The following is a 24,322-nucleotide window of genomic DNA, read 5'->3' as shown; positions in this document are numbered from 1 at the left end:
TCTTCTAAATCATAAAAAAGAAGGATGCAAAACACATCTGTCTTCAGTGTTTCAGTTTGCATTGTTTAAGTGTTTTCTTTCTCAGCCTGCCGTTTTGGTGAGGTGAGATCTGCTTTGAACTACTTATTCTCCCCTATGCCTACACAGAGAGCCTGGGTGCCTGCCTTGGGCTCAGTATGGGAGGTGGCCTGTACTTCAAGGCAGCCTGAATCTTTGTCTCACCTGTGCTGCTGTCCAGAACTAGCCTTTACTAGCTTTCATGCTAATGATTTCTTATAATGCTTGGGCTCAGAAAAGACTTTCAGTTGAACTGTTATGTCCAGCCAAGGGAAATAGGCTCTTAGGGACTGAAGGATTTTCATGCACAGAGGACCCTGATAATCCAGCATGTCAGACTTTCACCTAAAGACCCCCTGGGCATTAAAGTATCTTCTACACTGTGTACTACAGCTGCCTATCCAGACTGTAATGGATGCTGCTCCTTTAAATAACTGGCTTTTACCTTGCTCTGTTGAGCACGACAGCACAGAAGTCATGTTGTGTGTATTGCTCTAAGCCTCTTCTAAAAATGAGAGTTACGTACTCAAGCCATTACTTAGTCATTTCTACACTTCATCATATAAGCTTCATTCAACAGTAAAATGTACTTTGTCACAGTTATGCAGAAGACACTGCAAATTCTCTCTTCCATGGAGGTGATCAAAGTCATCTCCTCTGGCTACCTGCATATTCTGTGTGAAACACAAATATGTGTAGGGTGTGGCATTAGTTATCAAACTGCAGTGGAAGGATGAGATGGATCTTTTACTGTACTTGAAAAGTGAAGACATTAGAAGTGAGGAAGGAGTTAATCGTTGCAAAATACACGGTCATTTCCTGAGCCCTGTGGTTGGATGAGTACAAACTTTCAACTATTTCTAATTCTTCTCTGTCATTTAAGACGTTTTCAAGGTGCACTGTACATCCCAGATCAGGTAAGGAGTACAGCTTTTGACTTCTTGATTGTTTTTTCAAAATTGCTTTTCGGTGGACTCAGAAGGACTGATTCTTTCTCCCTCCTATTATTTACATCTGAAGGGAGAACACAGTTCATTGCAATATGAGATGTACATGTGTGTCTTTGTCCCTGATGTCTTTGAACTTTAGAAATAAAGTAAGACCTGCATGGGTTAATAATAGAGCAATAATAATGAATAATAATAATGAATAATAATAATAATAATGAAGAATTTATATTACTACTAGTCAGAAGTCAAAATTACTACAGCAGATACTGCAGTAAAAAAGGAAACTCTTACTGCTAGCTTTAAGAAGTTCAGTCTGCACAAACCACTATCAAAATAAAGGGTTCTCACGTGTACACTTTGCTTTTCGTAAGGAGAATAGTAAAAATTGTAGTGTGACTTCAACTGTATTTTAAAAAGGAGGAAGAATGAGCGTCTATACATTGGGGGGAAAAAAGCACTGGTTTTGTTTGTAAATCTGGATCTGATGGCTATCTGTTGCAGAGTCATGTACTATAGTCATCCTGAGACTGCTCCTGAGGTTTACAGCAAAGAAACATACATACACAAGTGTCTGTGGAACCATCTCATAAAAGATAAAATTTCATCAGGGTTTTTGATGCATAAAAACTGAACTCAGACAGACTGGCACCAGAAGGAAGTCTTGTAACACTGTGCACTCTTGCATGCTGCATTTGTTGTCTCTTAATAGACAGGGAGAGAGACTATTTCTGTGAAGGTTTTTTTTTTTTAATAGTTCAAAAACAAACATAAAATAGCCATCTGTAGAGCAGATTATTGTAATAATGTGCTTTCATCAGATTACCCAACAGAAAGTGGAATCGTACATGCTGTGAGGATCCCCAGGTGAAATCACATGTTGGAGATTCAGTTTTTTTGGCATTTGCTTTTTTTAATTGTTTCTTTGCTTATAATCAGTTTGGACATTGGCTGTTTGACTGTGCTTAGTGCTTGGTGTAAACACTGTCTGGATTTTATACATAGCACGTGGGGAAACCCAGCTAGGGTTTTCAATAGCATTTGTTTGATTCAGAAGCATAAGTCCCATTGATTTTTGGAAGTCATTCCTAAATCACTTCCACCCTACCTGTGACATCCCTACTATGGTAGTATTTGAACATCTCTAATTAATTTCTCCCTTAAAACACCCTGTTAGCCAAAGAAATTTTGTCACTGTCATGTACAGATGGAGAACTCAGATATGCATATCATATTTAAATTGTGGGTGTGGGAACCCTTCCAAGCTCCTGAGTCTGGTGGTGTCCCATTCATCTCCCAGTTTTATCAGAAGGTGAATCCCAGTGGACACCAGAGTTGTGCCCTGTTTTTCACAACTCCCCAGTGCAGATGATCCAATCAAGAATCACAGGTCTACCATTACAAAGAGCTATAAATTAATTTAGACAATGCCAAAAGTATGCCATCATACAGCTAGAGATGAGATTATAATACCGATAGAGGCACTTACATCTCAGTCTTATCAGTGTGGGTATTGATGTTAATAGATTTGGTGTTCCTTACAGCTCTGTACGGCCTTAGTTGCTAAATAGTTGCAGTCTATGCTGAAACACATTGCTATTAATACTATGGCTTGCTAGATAAAAGCTGACTGAGGTATGCCTACCCATCCTGCAGTCACATTTCCCAGTTATTGCATAGGCATAGCTCACATGAAAGTACACAACAGCTTTGTGGGGGGAAAGCGAACTGAGCCCAGGCCTTCCCTGTCGCCAACCAGCAGTTCATCCACTGCTTCTGCCTTCATTTTATAACATTCCTTCAGTCATGTTTATTGAAAATGTTTATTTGCCTTCTGTCTTTTGGGGTAGGTCTTGATTCTGTTCAGATGCATCTACCTGTGCAGACAACTTTGCTCTCTGCAAGTTCAGCAAATAGGAGGCCAGCTTAAGTGATTTAAAATGTTTGCTCTCAGTATTGTCCTTCAGAATCAGTATCTTTGTTTGGCGTGGGAAAAGGGTGTATGCCTCAGTTTTCTGTAGGAGAAAGGCATATCTTCTGTGTAGTGGCATAATAGCATGGAAAAGAAACAAAATCTAGAAAAGCCATTCCTTGTATGGCAAGTATGGTCTCCCCGAGAAACTGTTGTGTTCTGGTTGAGTGACTAGACGGGGAGAAACCTAGCCTCCTACAACCCAGCCTCAAGAAATTGTATTGGGGTCTGTCCTCCTTCTTGAATGTCAGGATTTTTTTCTCAATATGTTAATCTAGTGGTGTCTTGCACATGTATTGCCTCCTAATAATTCTCCTTCTTATTTGCATTGTTTCCAGATAAAAGGTTGTTTTGAAGCAGAAGTCCAGGGGGCTTCACTGTTAACTAATGTCTGCAAAGCCCCCCAATGGACAGAAGGATATTTTTTGTATCAGGCATATTTGCTGACTCCCTTCTTACATTTTTCACAGTGCGCAAAAAGAGCTCTAAAATGGAGCTCTCCTCTCAAAAATGGCTTTATAGAAATGGGAGTGTTTGGTCCTTGATTTGTGCCTCAATAATTTCTGGATAAAATAAGCTCATTTTACAAGTAAAAGGCTTTGGGATTGTTGTTTGGGATTGTTTTCTCTTACTGCCAGCTTTGGATATTCTGACTGGAATTGGAAGGTCAAGTTGGTGATCCTTCTGGGCTTACTGTTTATACACAGGAAACCTCAGAGTGATTCTTTAGTTAGGATTATTGTTTTTGAAATGGGTTTAAAATTGGTAATATAATCCATTTTTGTCTAAATATAGGTGCTAATCAATAAAAAATATCCCACAGGTTTAATCTTTTGTATTCTTGAATCTGGTTATGTCAGTTTGATCTGGTCTCTTATAATACATATTTGATAGGAAGCCTTCAGTCCTTACTGAAATTTTCCTTTGGTAGTCTTATTTTTCAGTGGTGTTCAGTATTAACAAAAGCTATGTCCACTTAAAAACTCAGAGGGAGAAGGAAAGAGAGAGAGAGAGATTCTGTATACATTTCATGCAATGGTTCAATTTTTTTAAATGTTAGATTTTAGCCATTATTCATATCATGACAGAGAGATTCTGTCTTTTTATGCACAGACTAATGAGGGACCAATAGTTCTCCAGGCTAGTTAATGAGTGCAAGGCATCTATAAGCTTGTTCTTCAAGAGCTGCACATTTTGTCAGATTTTTATACTACTGCATTCAAGCTCAGCTGCTGATGAATTCAAAATAATTTTACCCTCACATCCTCTCTCTCCCAGCTGCTGATTTAGCCTTGAAATTACAAGAATAAAATATGTACTTGATATGCTCGTGGTGAAGCAACTAGGGTAACTTACTACCAGGCACACTGCACCTGATTCACACCTGTAAAAGTAAAAAAGGAAAATGTCAAGTCAACCCAAAGTATGTGCTCTTTTATCTTATCTTCATCTTCAGATGTGGATATTATGCATCCTTAGTAATCCAGTGCAGGTACATGTTACAACTAGTGAACTGTATTTTGCAACAATGAAAGTCAAGGTTATCAGTGCTGGTCACTATTCAGCAATTCAGTGTTCCTTTTAAAAATATTTTTTAGTAACAGCTGGTTCTTAAAAGAATTTTCTTTGGTCCTTTCTGCAGCTCTTAGTCATGGAGGAAATATAATCTGTTGCAGCGCGGAAACAGTGACCACAAAGACAAATTCCTTAGGGAGCTGCCTGTAAGTCTGATCAGCATTTAAGATGAAAAGTGTTACATTTCTTTGACAGGATGTTACACGCAGAGATTAGCTGTATGAGGCAATTGCTGAGGCAATTAGGGAATATTCAGGAACACAAATCTTTGCTTTGAGTAGATGACTAAGCACAAAGAAAGGAATCATCTTCTTAAGACTTCCCCCCACACATACACAAGTTTTCAAAGATATGACCAGTTTTTGAGGCTCTGTGAATCCCACCAAATGGAAATTCTGTTATCCCAGTATCCTGGGTAAACTGAGTAAGTCCCATTTCTGGGCTACAGTGATTCCTTCTGGAATGCAGAGGCATGATGAGAGATAGGATAGGAATAGCAAAACTGTGGACAAACAGGAACAGAAATGCTGAGGGAAAGGACAAAAAAAAAAAAAAAGATAGGAGAAAATCTAGTAGTAGGAAACGGAGGTAGATGAGGACAGAGGGAGATGTCTGGACACCAGTCTGTCGGGGGACAAAGATAGACTTTGGGTTACACACTGCAGCTGAAGTAGGTGACTTGTAAGGGATAGCAAGACTTGTGATCCTTTCAGCTCATTTCCTTAAAGACTCTGGAGTAAAACCTGAAACATCCAAATCTCAATAATCTTAAAAATAACTAATCTTTAAGGCGGAGTAGGTTTGTCTGCACCCTCTAGTGGTCTAGACAGAAAATATGGTGTTGCCCAACACCATCAGTGTCAGGCAACAACATATTTTGCACTACATCCACTTGTTGGGACCATTCATTCCCTGGCCTTTTGTGCTGTCTGACACATCTGTAATAATTACTGTTCTCAGACTGCAAAACAGGATAGCTGCATCCAAGCTGCCTTTTGGGAATGGTTTTTGCTCTGTGGTAACTCTTAACTTGCACAAAATGATTGTTTGGAGTCAAGAGTTGTTTGAGAGAGTACTAGCTGGTGTGATCCAGAACTGTGCCACAACTGTAGTCACACAAGAGAATAAATTTTGAGGCCTGAGCCCATGTCCTCACAGTGTTTAATTTACTAATATTGACATAGACTTAGTGTGGTAAAAGCTGCCTTGTGCATGTGAACTATGGTATAGCCTTCAATCACCTAAGTGTAGATATTACGGAAGGAAACCTTAGATTTTATCCAGGGCAGAGGAATACTTAAGTGCATAAAATCAATCAAAAGCCCATTCAGAAGGAGACTGTTGCCTGTAGATGCCCTGATCCACTTGCTTCTGGAGGCCACATGTCGACAGGACTGCAGGAAAAGACAAAATGGCCTTGTGGTTTTGATGATTGAGTAATGTCCTGGGTAATTAGATTTAGTTTGTGTTTCTGCCTGAAAGTCTTGGGTGATGCTGAGAAAAGAGCATCTCCAAAAGGAGTTTTTGGTGCCTGAAGTGGAGCTGGATTAAAACTTCAGAGCTTCATCCCCAAGTGGGGACAATTCTCATACAGCCACTGACTGTAATCCCCTAATACCTGCTTCTTGTGACATAATATAACAGTACTTAATGCCAGGTATTTATAGAGCAATTGGATTTTGACAGGACTGAATGAGCTGTCCTAATGCCAATAAGAAGCACGCTTAAAGCACATCATTAAGATTGGGTTTCCTTAAAAAATACATGCTTTCTTTTCAAGCATAGTCGAGGAGGAGGAAATAATGCCACTGCTCTTCTAGAGCACTCTCCTAGAAGAAAGACCATGCATGTTCAACACTCTTTTTGGAAGGTATTCAAAGCTTTATCTACTTCCTTCCTTGAAAGTATACTAGTTACCACACTCAAGGCTGATTTACACCCTATCAGTCGCAGTTGCACCTTTATGGAAGATGAAGCAATAGTCATTTGACAAAAGTGGAGCAAATATCTAAAATATAGTGGCTAGGTCATTCAGCTAGAGGGCGCAGACCTGATCTCTGGTTTCATCTTCAAAGGCACTGTTTCATATTAAGTAGTCATCGGATAACCACAAACGCCCAATCTAAAGAGCAGAGACCAGACCATGTCCTCCTCCTTACAGATGACTGCCAATGTGTCTAGGCTAGAGAATCTCTTGCCCTCCTGCATATTGTTTTGTCTTCCCCTGAGTTGTCATATATATATTTTTTATTGCTCATTTTGATGTGAAATATGGGTGGTACCCAGCAGATTTGTGGTTAAAACAATCTCCTGCTCAGATATCAATGCCATGGTCAGAGTAGGAAGGAAACCTGAGGCATGTATTTCCTGACCTTAACCACTGAGCTATCATTTAGATAGGGAAGGGAAGTGTTTCTCTATTATCCATCATATTACCAGATTACAGCAAGTTGTATTCAGTCCTCTGAAAGAAAAGTCAACAGGGAATCTTTGTAAAAGGAGCCATCACAAACAGTATCAAGACTCTTGTCCCTGGTAGTTTTCCTGCAAGAGAGAAGATACTCTGTGAGACTCGCTAAGATTTTTCTTCCAAGTTTCCATGTTTCCAAGATTCATCCATAGTCTCCTCTGGATGAGCTGCACCTGCTGCATGTGTAGAATGCTGACTTCAGGCTGTTTATCATCATTTTGCTGACTATTTCAGATCCCATTCTGAGATATCCGAGTCTTCATTGGTGCCCTACACATTCCACGCATATGATGCTCATCCTGTAGGACTTGAAATTGTTTTCTCAGATCTGGTTTCAAGGGGTTAAGCTTTCAGAAAGCCACCAGCTCTGAGTTCCTCATTTTCGAGTGCCTGTTCAAAGACACCTGGGTCTGACTTGCAGAAGTATTGACTACTCACAGATCCAGACGTAGTCAATACAAATGTGGCTTTGAAACAAAAACATTTTATGTAATGCCATATGCTCTGAGAAATCAGGTCCTAGGCAGCTCATGTTCTCCGCACCTTACTTTCTTGTCTGTAATATGGGGTAAAATGATTTTCATATTAGAGGGAGGTAGTGAAGACAAGTTTGCTGTCTTTTTGAAGCACTCCAGTGCTACAGCATTGCACGTCACAAAACCACCCTCAAAGAAATTATTTATTTGATATTCAGGACAAGGGTTTGAACAGTGCACTATACAAAAGGCATAGTATCACTCATTGAATGATGAGGAGAAAAAAGTCTAAAGCTTTCTGATAGGGTATTTTCCCATAGGAAAATTGTTGGGAGGGCATTGGTTCCAACACAGACCTAACGGAAATGGCTTAAACTTGTCTGTTTTCCAGCCAGCTGACTTGTAAAGTTTTTTGGCAACTGGGCTGATTGGCTGTCTTCAACTTGCTGACTTCCAGCTTTTCAGCAACAGCACCATTAAACTCCAAAGGAATCAGTGGAACCTGCTGAACCTTAAATTCTGCCTCCCAGGGTCTTCAGCAGTATTTTTGTTTGGGCTGTTAAAGCACTAACCTCTCTGAGGTATGAGCATTATGAGTATCTTGACAAGGAAAAAAAATAAAAGACATTTTCATAAGGGACACCTTCCCTTCCCCTTAATCCCAGGTCGCTGCAAAGCTGATGACCTCAGTTATGCAGTATTCAAATAATCAGGACAATGGTCAGTGCTGTTTTATTCATTAGAAATACATAGTCCAAAAAACTGCAACTTATCTATGATTGCAGCTGATACAAGTTGGTTTAACAACTCTGGTTAAGTAGTTGAGTTAAACAGGAGAAAGATCAAGCTCTTAAGCTGAACTAAACTGTGCTTTACACGTTGTACAGAAAACTTCTTTCTGACTGTAAATCATGACCTAAATTTGTGTGCACTTGCTGAACAGAATGTCTGGAACCCCTCTCTTTCACATGAAGATCTGTCTTCTCAGTCACATACTTCTCCTTTAGGGCATAAAAATATCATTAACACCTCTAAGAGGGCAAAGAGTGAAGTTTCCTTCTAGATCTCCGGCTTTAGTAATTTCAGCAATTTTCTGCTGTGTAAATACATAACCTCAAAATCTGGTCTTTGTGGATAAAATAGCCCCACAAACTCATCACTGAGATATTTCAGGTTCAGAGTACATTAAATTTTTGAGATCTTAATGAATATGTACTTTTAAAAGCTTTTTTCAGCTCTTTAAATCAAACATTTTCTGTCAACACTATTTCTCAGAGGAACTAACTGGACACGGTGCAGTTCTGCATGTTATAGTAGGCTGATTTGTTTGCTCTACTCACATATCTATCCCTACTAAAGTCTGTGGGCTCTCTTGTGTTATTACTTGTACCCCCATGTGAGGGAAGGCAGAGATCATAACAGATCTGGAGGTCAATAACATAGATGCTTGATCTACTCTCAGCTTGAAAATAATTGCACCGAGTAATGAGTCGGTTGGATTCTCAGCACCTCCCAACTTTTGCTGCTGCATTACCACAAAAAGAACTTAAAAGTCTCTTACAGAAGTGCATGGAGATTTCTTTGTTATAAGGGGGAATATCAGCATGTGGAAAGGTTATTCCAATGCCAGTTAGCAGGAAGAGAGCACAGAGAGACAAACTGTACTACAGGAATATTGGTTCCTGTGGTTGTGACTAGCCTTCTGGCTGCTCTAACTTGTGCTTGGAGCTAATATGGTCATGAGTGTAGGAGGAAAAAAGAGGTGTTCGGAAACATCTTTGTCCTCTTTTCTTGGACAGCCTGGGGGCACCTGGGAATTCAACTTCCTCATGTTTGGAATAAAAAAGGCAATGCCACACCTTCTTGCCATTGCCAACAATTTTACAGTTCAGACTAACACTTTAGTATTACACGAGCTGTAAACACTCCTGTAGTCTCACCTGCCTCAGCACAGAAAAAAGTAATTACCTTCCATATATCATCAGCTTAAACTTTTCTAGTAAATCTGAAAGAATAAGTAGGGTGTTTGCTCACAAAGAACTGCATGGAAATTCAAAGGGTGCCAAATGTTAGTCACAGTTCTATATCAAAGATATTTCTGTGTCCAGCTGTGGGCCCAAGAGAGCTGAATGCTAAATTCTGTCACCTCCTGTTTCCTTCAATGGCAGCTAAATGTATTCACTGGGTCCTGGCCCATTCATAAATTGGGTCTGTCTTATATTGAGTCAAGCAGGATTTGGTGTAGGATTTACAGACTTGGTTTTGTAACCACATGAAATATTCTGCCATTTATTCTGAACTATGCTTTTATCGCTTTGATCCCAGGCTACAAAAGGAATGGGTGAGAGGCATTTCAAGCAGTCAGCATGTGACTCGCAGTGACACTCTCACGAAAGGGAAGACAACCCCAACAAACCCTCCAGTGGTTCTGTGAGCAGTAGAAAACGCTAGGCTATTTTCTTCCTAAAATTCTGTGTTATATGGTGGCTTACTATATAATGAAGATTGTCATCATTGTCATTACACATGTCTATAACCTTCTCCTCCAGCATTATTATGGCCACGACGCACAGGAAGCCATATGCCGTTGCAGAAATCAGCCAAAGGAACTAAAATATTTTAGGCGAAATTGTAAATGTCTGAATCCCAGGCTTTTATCTAACTGGCCAAATATTTTTATGGAATACTCAGAAACTTAGTTAATCTCAGGGCCTATACCCTTTATCAAATTTGACTAGAATTAGCCAACAGGTTGACATTTATTGAGGGAGAGGGGGAAACACACCTGTGAACACCGACCAAAGATCCTTTTCAAACAAGGCTAAAACAGCAGCTAGGCTCAGTAGTTTTTTGTTTGCTGCATATTTTCTTGCTTCTAAATTAATGATAAAGTGAAGAAGTCAAGCTGTTTGATTTCTGCTCTGGCTGACAATCACCTAGGACCCCCACATAGAGCTCTGAAGAAGGAAGTTTTCCCTTGTGGTTTCTCCTACATCATACCCTTCCCCTACAGGTGAGACTACATGCCTGCCCACAAACCTCATTCCTCAGGTAGGAAGGTGTACCAAAAAAACAGAATCTTTAAGTCCCAAGCAGTCTATGCTGTCACTGTGAACGGTATTGACTAGCTCATGCGAAGCGTTGCATAACCTGGCATCTCAGTGCACATTATCCTTTCCTGCCATTGTGGTCCACACAGAGTCCTGGTCCTCTCCTTTTATCTCTGCAGCCCAGTGTCATTATGCCTTTTACCTTTTCCTGGGAAGAAGACAATCATCAAAGCCTTCTCTGAAATACATTCAGTCTGTGCTTTTTGTGTCACCGTTAATGCCTAAATGCTTTCCTTCTCTGGAGGAGAGATGCACTGCAGAGACTACCTTGTGGGTGTTTATGTCCTTTTTGAGATCTGAGTCTAAGCTTAATTCTTTTGATGTGTATCCATCAAAGGCAATGAAGATGGACAACTAGCAGTGATGCTGATAAATAAAAATAACTTCTGGTTGCCTACAATCCGTTAGGTACTGACTTATTGCTTCATACGTGAGGGTTACAATGGGATTATACAGAAGCATAAAGTTAAGCCTGTGGCAGTTCAACTATTAAATACTTCTGAAGATCTGAGACTAAATATATGCAATATCAGATCCTTAATTTTATTCCCATTTATTTCAGTTGTGAGATAAATTCCTCCCAAGCCCTCCCTAACCTCAGTCTTTTTCTACCACCACTCACACTGGTGCAAAACAGTGCTGCAGCTTTTGGCAGTCACATAGGTACAGACAGTTGCAAATGACTGTCCTTTTTTGAACAGTCATCTGCAAGACACATATTCTTGTGTAAAAGCTAGGTTTTTGTATGTTAGGGCTACAAAGATTGTACTGCTGCTGAATCACTGCTGTCAGTGATGAGAAATTACAAAAACATTTCCCCAGTGGAGACACAGCCATATATGGCATCATTTTCAAAAAGGCGGCATAACATCGTTAGATCAGAATTATATAGTTTGCAAATATTCTTTGCAAAGCAGTTTGCATTTGTCTTTCTGACACTGACAGCCCAGCTGTCCTTAGTGGCTAATCCTGAAGTAAGGTAGTTTATACTATTTGCTCTTTTTTATATGCTTTTCATCTAATCAATCTCAAATTAAATAACAGGCTAGAAAAATTGATGCCACCCAGTACTGAAAGGCTATGGAAACCAAGCTGTCTTCTCACAATAAGAAATGGTCCCAGTGGTCATGTTTCAGTCTGAGTTGCTGAGAAACCTGTGCTTGTTCTTTGGCTACCTACAGAGTTTCCATTTCCAAAGTTTCCATTATGGTTTCTACTAGTTATTAACACCCAAACCCACTCCCCAGAAAAAAAAAAAAAAAAAAAAAAAACTACTTTTAGGTTCTTCTGTGTTGTTTATACACTCTGTTTAAAATGTTGTCAAGTCCTTTTGAATGCTTAAAAGCAGATTTTTTTCAACCGCTACTTCCTTATTTCTCCTCCCTTCCTCTTAACTCTTTAACATACAGCCTCTTAGGTACTTTTGCTTTTCTCCTTTGTCTGAAATCTACAAATAAGTTAATCTATACATCGTCCCAACTAACTGGGAGCATGCAAACTATGCAACTTTTCAGCTAGCTTCTCATTAGAAAAGCAAGAAGGGGCTGAGAAGATCACAACAGCTGGGTAGGAGTGGAGTTTTGTTAGGTTTTTAGCACAGAGAACCTTATGTTCTTCTCATTCATCCTTCTGATAGTGTTTTATTTTGACTAGCTTGCATCACTCATTGCATTGGAAGTATCAGGATTGCTTGCTATCTATCATCACGCAACACTAAAAATGACCTGGTCATCTGCTACTTTCCTCTAACCCTGTCCTTTATAGTAATGCACCCATATACCCACTGATGAATTAGTCATACTGGCAATGACAGGATGTCACAAGAGATAGCTGAGGTCTCGTGTTGGGGCGAGGAGGTGTGTGTAAACTGCTCTGTGTATGTGCTGTGAACCTGGTTCTGCTAAAAAATATTAGGCTGGTCTTACAGGCCAACCTGCCCTGCACTGTAACTCAGTGTGCCAGGTTTTCATTTTTACTGAAGTCCTTTGCTCTGGCCTTAGAAGAGGGAAAACAGCTTCTTAGGAATCTCCCTGTATAAGTGCACCTCTTAACTGTAGTAAGCATTGCATAGGATCCATATATTGTCCTTCTCCCACCCCATCCTGGGAAGCAGGGAGGGATAGGTAAAGGACCTCAGCAAGAGAGACAGAGCAACTAGGTCCACAACCATGCTTACCTGCACCCCTGTGAGCTGAGGCTCATCAGCCTGCTGTAAATGACCCAGGAAAACAGGCATGCCCATGCAACAGGAAACAACTGTACTTCACTCATGCCTCTCAGGAGGGAAAGAAACAGGAGCGCTAGGCCTGGTGACCCAGAGTGAAGGCACTGTACCCACCTGCCAGACTCACCCTCTTCCACTTCAAAACTGCTCTTGCTGGGAGAACGCTACAAAGATGAAGAGTTGGAGAATCCAGGTAACTTTCCTCTGGTGAATACCTTTCCTAGCATGCCAGTTGTGCCAGGCAGGATATTTGGCAAGGGATAAATTAAAATATCTGTGGATGTACCATAATCTGGGAGAACTGGCTAGCTGCTTGAGTGGCATTACAGTATGGAATACCTGTCTGTGATTTTTGACCTGGAGAGGAAAGATATTGGGACTACACCAAAACTAGGACAGGCAAGCACATTTAATTGACTGCTATTCAAGCTTACAATAGATGCTGTAGGCAAACCTGTGTGGGACTGGTTTGTAATTAAGTGCTCACCAAGAGATGATTTAGCTGCACAAGCCAAGAAGATTCTTCTTCGAAAGGGGCACAATCTCAGAAGGCAGAGCAAGGAAAATGTATATTTATGGTTCACATTAGGTGCCCAAGAGACAGGTCTCTACAGGTTCCTCTGCCTGACCTGCTTGTTGGCATTCACCCCAACATCACTAAAGGAGAAAATGTTTCCTCACAGGTTTAATTCCCAACATTTGGCCTTACTGCTAATATTGAAAAAAAAAGGCATTAGGAGTTTAAATATTACCTTGTTGTCACTGTAAGTATTAAAACTCAAAATTGAGATCTTCCACTGCTCAGCTTTCACTAAGGGTGCCCAATATCAAAAATATAAATCTCAGTCACTAGGCATTCAGAATAACTTATTTCCTAATACCTAGTTCATGTTGAAGGCTTGCAATGATCCACAGCTGTGGAGTGGGGAAAGACTGTTCCTTGAACTGTATCATTTTGAGGACCCAATATGCCATAAATAGTCAAAGCACTTATTGGAAACTTACTGGAGCAGACCCTGCATGGAATACAGCCAGGAGAAAGGTGGTAAAGCCAGTGGGTACTTAGAGAACTCTCTCTGCACATGGGAGATCATAGAATCACTGATGCAAACTAAGCACGTTTTCTTCCTAATCTGATCAGAACCAGCCATTATCTCCCAAATGCATTAACCACCATGCTAAAGGTATTTTTCTACAACTTATCTTTACTCCTGCGGTTGAATTTGTTCCTGTTTGCATGGTGCAAAAGGGACAAAAAGTACAGGGGTGAGAAAGAATAACTGCAGTGTTTTGTTCAGTGCCTAAAAGGAGAGGACATTTAAGCTGCAATACCCTCTTCAATGCAATTTATGTATTTTATATTAAGTGACTAATAGAAAAACTTATTGCGCGGATTCAAATCTCTCACTTTGAAGAGAGAAACAAATTCATACCTCCCACATCCCTGTTGAGCGATATCTGAGAAATACGGACAGTACTGGTGTTGCTGCTTTGGAGCCTTTTTTGTGAGGTAAGACAGATGCAAGCATCTATCTCCAGGAGATATTCTGTCACAATACATGGTTGTAGCTAGACGTCTCCTTGAAACTCTCAGAAAAGTGTCAAAAGGTGCAGCTTTCTCAGGGGCCAAGGCATTTCCTGTTGTCTAGCTTACTTGCTGCTTGGTGTCCTGGTTTTCTGGATCTCATTCTAAGATGCTTAATTTTAAGTAGGTATTGTATGGGACGCCTCAACTGGGGCTGTGGGGCCTCCTAGGCAGCCAGGTACCTCTGTCTTTTTGTGTTTCTAAGACACAGGGTGCAAGAGGTGTGGATGGTCTTAGGCCCTTTCTATAGATTTGCATTCTGTATTAAATGCCTCTAGATACTTCTTGCTTTCCTGTCTCTGTCTTTCTTTGTGACTGAGCAAAACTAACCACAATCTCTTTTTACACCCAGTTTCTAAAGAATGTCTTTTAACCTGTTTTCAGCTAAAGTCTGGGGTAGTGTGGTTTTCTTGAACTTGATTTGTGATGAGAATAAGACATCAGAAATCCCTGTCCAGTGTTCAGAGTCATACAATGTCATTTGTAATACGAGGTACTCAGTACTCTGCAAACCACAAAATTTTATCATACTTTGCAGTTTGTTGAGATTTTTTCCCCTTAGTATATTATTATATTATTACAGTTCAGAAAGAAGAAAAACACTTATTGAAAAGCAAGAATTTTCTGTTTTGACAAGTGATTTGGGATGTCTCATTATTTGGGTATCAAAATTTTATTTGGTTACAAGTTACAAGCAAGTGCTCCATTAAAAAAAAAAAAATCAGAACACCTTATTTTGACAAATGTGATCCCTTGAACATGTCTTGAGCTGGGCATTCAAAAAGATGGCATGAAAGCTAAGTAGTCATTTGGAAACCTTGCTGTAATAATTTCTAAAAGATTTCACTGAGCTTAATTCATTGTTCAAAAATGTAACTGAGAGGTTTGCAGAAGTTTTGCATAGGAGGCTTTGATTCCTTGTCCAGAAAAGCAGAGGTACAAGCCATGAGAGCAAGTCCATTGATTATAGCAAATTAGTGTTATATTTGGATGAATACTTTCTGTAAAGCTTGATACAGAATGTATCCTACTTCTTGAGGCTATTCAGCTGTTGAGAATTTAGAAAAGAGTGGAAAATCTTCTAAGTAAATAGATAGTGCATTACTGCAACAGTTTTCATCTTAGGATAAGCAAGCATGTTTTATACAGATTGGTTTTTTAGTCAAATAAAAGCAGAGGCTGTTCTCCCAGGCAATTTCAAAAGCCAACTGTTATCCTTATAATACTTAGAGCCTTTGCAAAGCAAGACACTAATGTTTCTCAGTCCGTCGTCAGTGAGGTAACTAAGCAATGCAAATATATTAGTATTATGAAAAGGAAAATGAAGTCAGATTGGGAAAATGACTTGTTCAAAGTCATCAAGCACGTAAGTGAGAGAGCTAGCACTGCACTGGAATTCAAGACAATCTGATTGTCATCCTCAGGGACACATCTTCAGTCTTGTCAATACACAGGAGAGTCCTTGTTCTTAATCCACTATCTCTGTGTAATTCCTAGGAGACATTTTCACAAAAAGGTTTGAAGATGTGCATCACATTTTCACCTCCTTGATGACTTAGCATTCTGCATGAGTGATAATAAGGAAACTCATCCTGAGTGTTGTCTTCAGCCCATTGCATCCTAGAACTGAACTTTGGAAGTGCTCTTGGCATGTCAGAATCGTCCTTTCACACGGATGTGCTCAATAAGGTGGATTGTTACTTTACTTGTTACCCTGCTCATAGTACTTTGGTTATTGTGCCACTACAGCAAGGTCACTGACATACCACTTGCCTAATCAAAGCATCATTGCTACTCTTTCATTGGCAGTTTTTACAACAGAAGGCAAGCTTTCTTCTTTTGCTTTTATGGAAAGGCACATGGAAACCAGTCAGGAGTGCTACTGACAAGAACTGTTTCCTCAGAGATATTTGGATGCCTAGTTATTGAGGGCTTTGGCCAAAATTAGTGTCCTTCTCAAATATTGTTTTGAATAAATAAGATTGCTACAGGTGCTTAAAGAAAAAAGCAAAAGAAGCAATAACAAAAAGACAAGCAAACAAAAAACCCACCTCTGTACATATGTTAACTAACTAGTTTTTACCCTTTGCTTCTGTAAAATTATGAACTTGAATATAGTAAATAGGAATGAAACAAAAATTAAGTATGATCCCATTGTTCTTGAAGACTGCAGAAGTTATTAGTTCATTTACGATTAAAATTCAAACAGCAATGGCAAGAAGTTGGCATGTGATGTGACCTAAAAATAGGAGACTAGTATAAACACATGTTCAGCCTAAAAAGTAGTCTGTCTTGTGATTAGTGAGACCATTTCAAAATATTTCCTGTTGTGATTGTATAACTTTAAAAATAAAAAGGATAGATTTTAGCTGGTGAATTTCTAGGTGTCATATCTTTCAATTAGTCATGGCAAAAAGGATAGATTTTTTTGTATGTTAAATGAACAGGTAAACAAAACTAAATAAAAAATCATGTTTTTTTTTTGTGTAGGGTCGTCAGTTACTATGTAACAGTGCTCTAAAAAGTCTGTATGCTGCAAAAGCAAGTAACATGCATGTGTAGCTTACAAGATGTCTTAGAGGTAGCATCTGTAGAGGTGGTGTGGGAGTGGCTGGAGTTTTGAGCTGAGGAAACCACTTTTGAATTTTTTTTTTATTTTTATTTCTTTAAAAAGTTTCAGAGAATTGAAAGAGGAACCTGCACTGAACAGCAGTCCTCATTTGTACAAAACTTTCCCCACACCATGTGATAAAAAGCCTTTTATCACTGCACTCTTATCTTTGGTATCTGAGATGTTAGAGCACTATGGCTTTGCTCACCTGCATGGCTGGATGGATGGTGCTAGAAAAGGCTGTAAAAATTTGTTTTCCCTTTCCAGGCTCTTTTATGAATATTTAATGCATTAACCCTCATTGCCAACTCTGCTTTCTTTTTCTTTCTTTCTCCCTCCTTGTATATTATTGTGTATGAGAGTGGGGGACAGGCAGAGCAAGAGACAGACAGAGACACATACAGAAAAAGAAAAGGATACTAAAGCTGTTCTCCTGAAATTTATATTATCCTTATGCTTTTATAAGAGACTCTTGCTGAGACTGTCGAAGTAAAAAAGGATTTGGACTTGTTTCCTACAGTTTGTTTGCCAAACCACATTAAAAATCCTGCAGGCTATGCATCCTCAGGGACTCGGTATTGCTAGTACTGTGGCAGTAGACCAGGTCCCTGACGGGCCTCTCCTACCACAGGGCCGATGCCATGTGGAGACTCATGCTTGGCACCACATGCAGAAACATGTGCATGCAGAAACCGTGCCCCGACCGGGTTGTTCAAGCAGGCGTGGGATGGCTGCAGGCTTGGCTACCCTGAAGGACAACCCCAAAACGGCCCTGGACACCCTGAACTGCCCACAAGGTAGTATCCGCCATGGGTCCCAAAACGGAGTTAGGAACTAAGGAGTAGCAAAAATTAAGCTACTTCCATTATTCTCAGAAATAGAAGCAAGAATATAGTTTGTGCTGATCTTCCTGAACACACTCACAGCAGATAGGAGGGTGGTTTGTATTTTCAAAGACACCATCCTGCCTCTGCTCCCACAAAGCTGAGGCACCCTTGGGGTTTGGGGAGACTAGATGGCTGCTCTGAGGGTTGTGACTGCATCTCAGCCACTGCCAAAGCCTCAGGTGCCTGACAGCAAAGACACTCCCAGAGCCAATTCTCCTTCATGACCTACTGCACTACAGGAAAATGAAAAAAGGAACCAAAACTTTTCATTAGGGAAGCCCTCACGAGAGTCCAAGTTTCAAAGTTACAGTTTTCTGCAAAGCGTCATTTCTCATCAGATATTTCCATGTGTTCTGCATGCCTTTGGGGCCAACAGTCCTATGTGCTTGGGTTACATCTATGCTAATAAATTAATCAGCTCCAAGGGGAAGTTTTTGGTCACTGGAACATGATTCTCTGCACTGTTAAATGATTAGAGCACTCTCAGGGCAGTTTTGGTTTGGGCTAATTAATTTCCCTCCAGTTCCCGGGCAGGTCCAGGGTGGGCTGAGGCCAGGGACTGTTCCCAGCAGGGCAGGTGCAACTGTTGCCTGCTGTGCAGGGGACCAGTAGCGTGGGCACCGGCTGTTCCTGGCCAGTTGACCTCCACACCAGGGAATGGCTCCAAGTACACATGATTTATTAATACCAGTCAACACTTAGAATACTAATTAAGGGTCCTCTTTAACTTCAGGCAGAGCAGCAGCTCTCTGGGGGACAGAGATGGCATTTGAAGAAGGAAAAGGATTCTTCAATGATATTATAATTTCTTTTGGGATTGCTTCAGGACCTAACTCTGTGGCAGCGTAGCAAAGGCCCAGGCTCACCGGCAGACTCCCCCCCGCACTGGACATTGCCATTTCCCAGCTCTGCCCGCGTCAATGGCCCAAACCAACATTTGGGACAGCCTGGTGGTGTCTATCTTCCAGCGGAGCCCTTTCAGGCATCCAGAAAAAAGGCAAGGCAGAAACTAAGTCTCCTAACAAGCCTCATCTTAGCATATCCACAAAACGCTGATAGGGTCCCACCCCACATATAGACATAAATTATTATTTATTATTAAACAGCTGAGGAACTTTATATGCAGCAGCCTACAGGCCAAAGCACTTGGGTATCCTGATGGATGCTCCTGCCCCGGGGATGGCTCAGACGTGGCTCTGCCACCTCCTTAGAGGTGCCCCACCAGCAGCCCCCTGAGCTGAGCAGACAGAGGCACTCTCTGGCTCTCCTGCTGCGGCTGAGCCAATGGAGCAGTGGGATGCCTCGGCCAGGCAGCACAGTGCCCAGGCTGGGTCCCTCTTGCTTTTCAGAAAGCAGGGGCCTGAACCAAGAGCTGCTTTTCCTCCTGTGAGGGGCTCTCCTCTGGTACTTTAACAAGTTATGCCCATAAGTAGTCATCCGTGGTGCCTGAACACTCAGATTCTGCATCGCACCCCATCACATTTGTCCAGTTTATTAAGGGGTGATTCTTTTTGCTATTTCCTTTTTTTTTTTTGCCCTCACAGCCATTTTCCTGTCCATTTCCTGGTGCATCACTGCCACTATTACCATCCTCATTACATGAGGGATAATACAGCCCTGAAGTTATATTCTTCCTATTTAGGTATTTCAGTCCATGGAAATTCTGTATTATTTGTTGATGCAACTGAATTGTTTATCAGACATGAATCAAAGCTTCCTGTAATAGAACAGTACCCATCCTTCAGTGATATGGCTTATTTTGTCATTGCTATGTCAGTGTTTGCCCTGACACTACGTTTTCCAACTGGCTAACTTCTTTCATCAAACTTCTCAGATGTCTAAATTGTGTCAGTTTCCCGGCTGAAAACCAGGGCAATCAGCCTCCCCATTTGCACACTTTTTACATATTTGTAGAGAGACAAATATCTTGGATTTTTTCTGGCTGACTGTTTTACATGATCTGCTTCATACACTTTATACATAGAAACGTTTGTCCTGTTCCTTCCCGAATTTTATTAATATCTTTTCCTGTCCTTTTTTCCAAGAATACAGAAGATTTAGTAACACTACCATCCCCAAGAATGTGTTGTCCTGAACTCTATACTTTTCAGTGCCTTTTGACTTTCTTTAGTTTTTAGTTTAAAAACGATAACCTTAACTTTTAGTGACAGAAACCTTGCCCTGTTTTGGTTTAGGTAGAACCATATTTTCCTGTATAGGTTCTGTCTCTTCTAAATATTTCCCTTATTCTTAGTAAATAAATATATATCCTCTTCCTATGCATCTATTTTCAGTCATACATTGAAACTCCAGGAACAAAGTAATATGTCAGAACATGTCATTTAGGGGTCTCTAGGGGTCCTAACAACTTAAATTTTGCCTCTGAAGAGCTATCTCCTACTGCTCTATTGTTATTATTATCTTCCTGAATCAGTCAGATCAGTCTTCAAAACTACCTTAGAGTTTGTCTTTAGGTATCCCATGAGCTTCAGAGTTTTCGTCTCCAGCAGGCAGTTTCCACAGGTCCTACAAACTCAAATACCTATAAACCCCATAATCAAACCCCAAGCACTACAATTTCTATCTTTTTTACCAGGTAATACGTTATTCTGTGTCACTGAAGGACCACACGTATGGTCGTCATCTGCTGGAACTCCCACCTGCAGGGGGCGTTTCTCCAGTTTGCCCTTCTTCTGTCAGTAGATGTCCGTTCTTCTCAGAAATACAGAATCTGCTTGTCTATGATGGGACTGCTAGTTTATGGTGTCCTTGCAGGTTTCTTCAGCATACTTCTCTCCTGCTGGATTTCTACATTCATTTTAGTGTATCAGTGGGTTTTAGTGGGGCAAGAGGAGTTTATTTTCCTTCTTCCTTTTAAACTATTTAGTAGTTCAGGTGAAGGGAAGAGTGTTTATTTTGTTATTTTCAAATGCCAGCGAGTAAGAATATTATATTTTCTCTTCCCACACCTGAGTTCTCACTACAGTCACATTCCTCTTTGTCCTGTAGACCTAGTTCCAGAGTACATGATATCTAAGGGCCCCTTTCTCACTTAGGCAAAAACATATAGAAAGACATCATGTATTTTACTTGAGGTTAGACACCAGGCTCAACTAGATCTCAGATAAACCTCAATGGTTTGGTCCGTGGAAGGAGGTGTTTAATTGAGGGCAATTAATTAGCTTCCACAGTGGGTGGCATCTCACTGAAGACTGAGTCACCTCAGACCTTATGTATATGGTTAGGCTTGGAATCATCTAAACCTTGCATTTAAAATCTGTGGTTTTATTTTATCATAAAAATGTAAAAGTGCTAAGTTCTCTAGTCTTGGGGTTACACTAAGCACATTTCAGAACTAATGTGGTTCTGTATATTTGTCCTTGTCACTGTCTGCATTCCACAGTCTTAGCACACTTTTCTATGTGACTGAATTTTTGGCCTCACCTTAAAAGCAAATGGTCTTTAAGACTGGCTGAACTCTGGAGCCCACATTTTTTTCCTATAGTGTTTTGGGCCTACTGAAACTCAAACTTTAAGTCTGAGTACTTTTACGTTAGGTCTTGGAACTGCTGTACTATAGGATTTCTATCCTTTCATTTAAAGATTTTGCCTACTAAACCTTAATAACCAAATAGCTAAAATTTCACTTGCAGTCCTGAAAAAAGTTTAAAACCAAAAGAATGCTTTAAATTGTAGCTTTACTATGAAACAAAAACAATCATGATATTATTTTATAAGCTGGATAAATAGGAATACTTACCTGTCCTCATGATGGCTGCACAACTCTCCTTTACTTTGCTGCTGTACTCCCCCCAGAGGCCCTGCCTGCGTCAGGTCACACTAAGGCTGCTCTCACCTCATACTGGCCTGCGCTGCTTGCACATGGTCACAGTTTAGAAATGTCTGTTGCGTTTATCGACCACAAGCGTGTGGGCAACCAAACAAGTTACGACAAAGCAGGGCATAAGGTGGTAGTATATCAGCTATGGTATAGTATATACTCCAGCAACGCATGCATCTTCCTGCGTGATAACCTTGAGCTGTTTCACTAAACTTCATCCCAGAGGGACAAGCATGCTCATGTCTCAGTAAAAGTGAAATCAAATACACAGACTAATTTCACAGGGCAGCTGAGGTACTATGAATTCACACCTTTGCTTATATTGCAAGAACGTTTTTGCTTGCCCATACCCTGAAACAAAAATAGCAGACCACATAGGAGTGTGATAGGCGAGACTGTGAGATACGGATTGTGTCTGTTTACTACTGGAATTCCCAGAATTATTTAGTTTTAACTTCTGTCAAGTTAGAGCCAAATGCCAAGGTCATAAAAATTATTGTTAAGACACAAATTTTTGGTACAAAAATCAATAAATAACACCCTTTAAAGCACAGCACCTTCATCTTTGTTATTTTTTCTCAAAATTGCAAAACTCCAATAGTGATTTATATGACAACTATGATCCAGAAATCTCAGGGCATTTTAGTGTTTTTATTCTCACAGTACTAGGAATAAAGAGAAAGTCAGTAAAGTCGATAACAAGCTGTTGCGATGTATTGCCTGCTGATAAGAGCAGAGAATAGCTCCCCCAACAAAACCAGCTACAGAGCACAATGTTTGAGTTCTGCTTGTGATTATTTCATAAATAATATTAATAATATATCAGCACATATCTAATAATAACTATAATTAGGGTACTTACATACTTCTCAATGCAGAAAGAATATGTTAGACAAGGATGGAATCAAATTTTTATTTTATTCATGCATTTAAGTGCAGTGAGGGTTTAAGATGAAGCCTGAATACAAGGCCACTTGCAGTTTAATTCCGCTGAGGAAACCTGAACTTTGACCGGCTCTCTCACCTGCATTCAAGGACTTTCAGAAGAATGAAACCATAGCAGATGTAGTTTCAGAGCACTATTCCTGTTGTATCTCTTTGTATTAGAAAGATAGCATAAGCAGTTACAAAGAAATTGAGCAAGAGGAGGAGTTTTTGTTAGAAACCTTTTTATTTGTTCCCATTTCAAGCCTCTGCTTCTCATATGATACCAGTCACAACTCCAACTCATATCAAATTGCCAAACTGAAGAAAACTCAGGGGAAAAGTGCTAAATGGCAAATAAGTTGAAAAATCATCCTACTATCTCTCTCTTTTTTCTTTGTGTGCACATGTAACTGCTTTTAAAACTAGACCATACTGTCTATCTGCTCATGTAGTTAGCTATTTCTAAGATTTGTGTTACCTGTGTACTGTGCCGTTGGGTACATCTGCTCAGCATTTTTCAGGCATGTGTGAAATTACATGTGTGAAATTACAGCAAGCAAATTCTGGTTTGTGCCAACCACAAGCCATGCAGCTGCAGTTATTGCTGCTTAATGCAAGCCATAAGCTTTGCAGAGAAGTCAGCTTTCAGCTTTTTTGGTGTGTGAACAGAACGAGTTTGCATGAACTAAGGCCGGGTGATCTGGCTTTTACCTACCAAAAACCTGAGTAGCAAAGAACGCTGAGTTGCAGTGCACACAAAGCTGCCTTGGACTTTGGTGGGAGTTACATCAATATAAAACCTGCAGGACTGGTCCTGAGATAAATGAATACTGATCATGCCATCTGGGTACCACAGTGTGATCACCTGTTTTCCGTAGGTATTGACAGCAGTTCCAGAGGAATGAACAGACACAATTAATCTCAGTTCCAACCAGGTGACAGAGCTTCCCACAGCCCATTTTTTGCATCAAAGCCATTCAGAAAGAGGCACAGTTTGTTGGGAAGCAAGGCTTATTTATTCTGTACATCTACCTCTTCTTGGAGGAAAATGTTTTCAGGGTCAGAGAATCAGATATGAGAGAAATTTGCCAAGTACATGCCAATTAATCTCCTACAGAGCACATGGTCCTGTGCATTTTTCAGCCCAGACTATGTTTTTGCTAGTCCAGATGCTAGAATGCAAGAAGAATGCCCGGTGCGTCCGGAGTTCACCATCAGAATATTACAGAAGACATCTGGGGAGAAAGTAGAGCAGGCAGCCTTGTAGGTGAGCTGTCAGGAAAGGCTAAATGATATGTGCTAAACAATTAGAGCAGCGAGTCCAACAGAAGGCAAAATAATTTTTCTCCTGAGTCCCAGCTGTGGCATCTTTGCCACACAAACAGTACAAGCACACTTACGTAAAACTGATTGTAGTTTTTGATGCACTGGTAGAATTAAAGCCCCAGTAAGTGTTCATCAGGTAAAATATTAGGTCCTATTCTGTACCAACTCATTTTCACATAGAAGCTGGTCTGGTCATTTTAAAATGGCAGCCGAGTGGTTGAAATGTGAAAGGAGAAAATGATGTTTAGTGAACTAATTCAGACTGTGATAGAATCCAGCTAATTAAGGGCTTCCAGGAGACCAGGATCTGAATC

The 24,322-nt window shown here is 40.3% G+C and overlaps 1 protein-coding gene across 2 annotated transcripts in view; it reads left to right on the top strand.

Moving 5' to 3' along the window:
- Positions 1–941: 941 nt before the first annotated feature.
- P2RY8 (P2Y receptor family member 8) overlaps positions 942–24,322 on the top strand; it is a 33,501-nt gene continuing 10,120 nt past the window's right edge. Inside the window, exon 1 of one of the 2 annotated variants that reach the window (XM_067289723.1) lies at positions 942–974. The gene's annotated coding sequence lies outside the window, so the exon portion shown is untranslated. Of the gene's footprint in view, positions 975–14,305; positions 14,342–24,322 lie in introns of those variants that run through there. The other variant, XM_067289724.1, reaches the window with a different exon arrangement.

Source organism: Apteryx mantelli, chromosome 1 (assembly GCF_036417845.1).
Source record: "Apteryx mantelli isolate bAptMan1 chromosome 1, bAptMan1.hap1, whole genome shotgun sequence".
Taxonomy (NCBI): domain Eukaryota; kingdom Metazoa; phylum Chordata; class Aves; order Apterygiformes; family Apterygidae; genus Apteryx; species Apteryx mantelli.
Note: the sequence above shows the minus strand (reverse complement) of the source record. Positions and strands in the feature narration are given on the sequence as shown.